Here is a 4,107-nt window from a genome sequence, read left to right as displayed (position 1 = left end):
AAGATTTTCTTCTTGAAGAATGTCCAGCCTTCCTGGACTCCTTTGCCCTTCAGGACTGCCTCCCAAGGGACTCTCTCAACCAGTCTCCTAAACAGGCCAGAGTCTGCCCTCCAGAAGTCCAAGGGAGCAGTTCTGCTGACCCCTCTCCTTACTTCTCCCAGAATTGAAAACTCTATCATTTTGTGATTACTCCGCCCAAGACGGCCTCCAACCATCGCATCACCCACAAGTCCTTCTCTGTTCACAAGCAACAGGTCCAGCGGGTGCCTTCCCTAGTTGGCTCCCTCACCAGCTGTGTCAGGAAGTTATCACCTTCCACACACTCCAGGAACCTCCTGGACTGTTTTCTCTCTGCTGTACTGTATTTCCAGCAGACATCTGGTAAGTTGAAGTCCCCCACGAGAACAAGGGCTAGCGATTGTGAGACTTCTCCCAGCTGCTTATAGACTATTTCATCTGCCTCTTCATCCTGGTTGGGTGGTCTATAACAGACATGATAGATGATAGCTGCCTTGTTGGCCTTCCCCCTGAATCTTACCCATAAACACTCTCGTCACCGTCATAACAATCAAAACACTCCCTAACGTACAGGGCTACCCCACCGCCTCTCCTTCCTCGCCTGTCCCTTCTGAAGACTTTATAGCCATCCATTGCAGCACTCCGGTTGTGCAAGTCATCCCACCGTGTTTCTGTGATGGCAACTGTATCATAGTTTTCCTGCTGCACAATGGCTCCTCCTGTTTGTTGCCCGTGCTGCATATGAGAAAAGTTGAATGAGAGCTTAACAGCAGCAGCTTTATGAAAATGTGGCCATGTAGTATGCATACACACTTAACATATGCTCAATTCTGGTTGGTTTAGTGTGGTTTCCAGCCTTTGTGTTTTATGAGGTGGGCCCTTGGAAGCATGAGAAAGAAAATAACAGTGCGTTTCTGTTCCTCTGCTGTGTTCTGGTCTTTGAATTCTTAGGCCATTTGGGGATCAAGTTTTCATGCTTTTCAAATGCAATTGCAAAAACCAAATACTTGAGCACATCCAAAACAACAATAATGCAAGAACTTTTTAATTTCCTGGGTATATCAGGAAATATGTTTTCCTTGGCATTCTGATCTATTAATATTTTACTTTAAGTACAACTTGGCAGTTGTGATACACTGTTCAAGTTGTTGAAGGAGGACCAATAGAGGTTGTTTTATACAGCCTGCACTTCAGATAGAGGTGAAGGGTTTCTCTGGGATTGCCCATGAAGTTCAGTTTCCAGAAGTTTTCTAATCATTATCACCTTCATTGACTCTGCTAGGTGATGATGCATCACCCACATTAGTGACAGGGGAAGCTTTTTTCGCAGAAAGGGAGGAAACATTACAGCCATGACTTGCTTTGCTGAAATTTTGTAGGAAGAGGGGTGACTGTCTGGTTCTTCTCTCATCCTCCTCATAAAGACAATGTCTGGTGTGGCTTGATATAATGGGAAGGTGTATATATGCAACAACCGTAAGAGCTGTGCCAAACAAGTTTTAATTCCTGGCACAATTCCCTAAGCTATCTACAAAAATTAAAAGCTATTCAGGGGTCCTGCTGCTGAGAAATGCTCAGTTAGCTACTATAGGATAAGCGAAAGCAAATGTATAGAGAAACAATTGAGGAAATATGCTGTGGCAAATATTTTAGCATGCTATCTTGAACAAAATTACAACTCTTGAGGAAAACTGTCAAGAAACTAAAGGTCTAAGAGTTCCTTAACGAATGTTAAACATAAAAGGTTACTTAATCTACCACTTCAGCAGAGAAATCTTCATCTATGGTTCAAGGATTTACTGAAAATAACTGAAATTTCTAAAGTAAAGAAAAAAACCCCTGTCAGTGGCTCAACAGTGATTAAAAGAAACTGTGAGAGTATTACATGTTTGGGAAGGCAAGTTGTCTGCCATTCTGAAGGAGTATGATAGCTTGTGATTTCAGCAGAAGAAAATCACTTCTAGATTGCTTTTTGCTCCAGACAGGTTTCACACACATCATTGACACTTTCACACATTACAAGGCTAAGTATCAACGAGAACCACCAATGGAGTCAGAGATCAGCTCTGGTTTACAGCGATCTAGTAAGTAATGACAATCTCAGACTTGATGGTCCATTAGCAATGGGGGTTGCCATTGCTGACACTGGAAACAATGATGCTAAGGCAGAAACTGTTATGGGTGAAGATTTGAGTTGGGGCTGGTGTTAAAGGTTTATCACTAGGAGCACACTTTTTCCTCATAAAAATGTTAGTAAGTAAACTAGAATTTCCCAGATAGAGGGAAATAGTGAATAGAAAAGGGCTATAGTGACCTTCTATACTGTATATTCAGGAAATTAATGTGGAATTTCCAAAAAGCAATGAATATGGGGGAGAGAACACAGCATGTAAATATGGCCTATGTATAGTAAAACTGAGAATCAAGGAGAAGAAACATGAAATCTTCAAAAGCAGTAAGAAGGTTAGTAACAGAAGGTTACAACAGCAAAATAGACATTACCTCATAGAAAATTGTCTCATAGTGTAGAAGAACCATAATAGTTAATGCAGATGTTTGACAAGAGTTCAGTCTTCAGAAACAAAGGAGAGAGGGGAGCAAACTAGAGCAATGGACTTCAAGAAAACAGATTTCCATAAGTTCAGAAATGATAGATTAAACTCCACAAGAAACAAATCCAAAGTAAAAAAAAACAGTGTTCAAAAACTAATTTGTGGTTAGAAAGCTAGAATAAAACTGAATCAAATGATTAAGAGTAAATACGTGATGGTCTGTTGGAAAAAAAAATGCTTAGAACAATTGACACAAGTTTGGCCTTCTTGTTAGCTGTGAAAGAAGAGGATTGCAATTTTTTTCATTTTGATTTTTTTCAATTTGAAATTTTTGATGTTGTAACCATTTGGTGTGATTGTTAACCCTCTAGCTCTTGAGGCCTGAGGAAGAAAAACTGAGTGGAACTTCTTGAATTGCTGAGTCCAATACACTGTTATCCCCCACAATCAGCGCATGTTCGTCTCTTCATAGGTTCAAGACTAGGTAGACCTCTGTTATTCCAATTGTAAAGCCCTTCTGTATCTCCCTCCTTAATTTCCATATAGAAATTATATTTCCTTTTAATTTTCAGCCTGAATTTATTCATTGCCGCTATATATTTATGGGCCTTGTGACAACATTATCCTGTAGTACTGAATTCTCTCCTTTTCCTTTCTTGCTCAGCTATTGGAGAAAACAACCATGCACCCCTCCATCTTTATTTTATTACACGAGATACTTTTGTAATCTCTGTGGTGCTGTGGAACTGTATTCCTTAAATCAGCTTTGACAAGTCATTTGCCATCGAGCTGTAGAGTAGTTTAGGCAGTAAGGGATGTATGGAGGTCTGTAGTCCTACCTCCTGCTCAAACCAGTGCCAAATCAGATCAGGTTGACTTGGGGTCTCATTCAGTCAAGACCTGAATATCTCCATGGACAGAGTTCACAAAACCTCTCGTTTGATCAGCTCCTCCAGCCGATCAGTCACTCCTACCAAGTTGGTATGATGAGCAAACTTGCTGAGAGTGCACCATATTCCATCAACTAGATTATTAATAAAGATTTCCACCTCCCTTATGGTCCACTAATCCAGTCCGTATCTCACCAGTTTGGCTATAAGGAGACTACGGGAGACTTTGTCAAAGGCCTTGTTGAATTCAGGGTATACGTTGAGCAATATGCTCTCCTTTCCATTTTTGCACACATCCAGTTATTTGCACCTCCAGTTACCTCAGCACAGAAGGCAATCAGGTTGGTCAGGTATGATTTGCCTTTGGTATATAGAATCATAGAATAGTTTGGGTTGGAAGGGACCTCTAAAGGCCATCTAGTCCAACCCCCCCTGCCGTGGGCAGGGACATCTTCAAATAAATCAGGTTTCTCAGAGCCCCGTCCAACCTGACCTTGAATGTTTCCAGGGATGGGGCATCCCCCACCTCTCTGGGCAACCTCTTCCAGTGTTTCACCACCCTCATTTTTTACCTTTTCAGTGTAAAAAATTTCTTCCTTATATCTAGTCTAAATCTACCCCCCTTTAGTTTAAAGCCATTCCCCCTT

General features: G+C 41.2%; 1 protein-coding gene across 3 annotated transcripts in view; it reads right to left on the bottom strand.

The window, feature by feature from the left end:
* Positions 1–4,107, bottom strand: part of ASIP (agouti signaling protein) — a 44,806-nt gene that overhangs the window by 14,340 nt on the left and 26,359 nt on the right. The window lies entirely within an intron of this gene.

Source organism: Aptenodytes forsteri, unplaced genomic scaffold (assembly GCF_000699145.1).
Source record: "Aptenodytes forsteri isolate BGI_AS27 unplaced genomic scaffold, ASM69914v1 Scaffold295, whole genome shotgun sequence".
Taxonomy (NCBI): Eukaryota; Metazoa; Chordata; class Aves; order Sphenisciformes; family Spheniscidae; genus Aptenodytes; species Aptenodytes forsteri.
The sequence above is the reverse complement of the archived record's forward strand: the minus strand, read 5'-3'. Positions and strand labels throughout refer to the sequence as shown.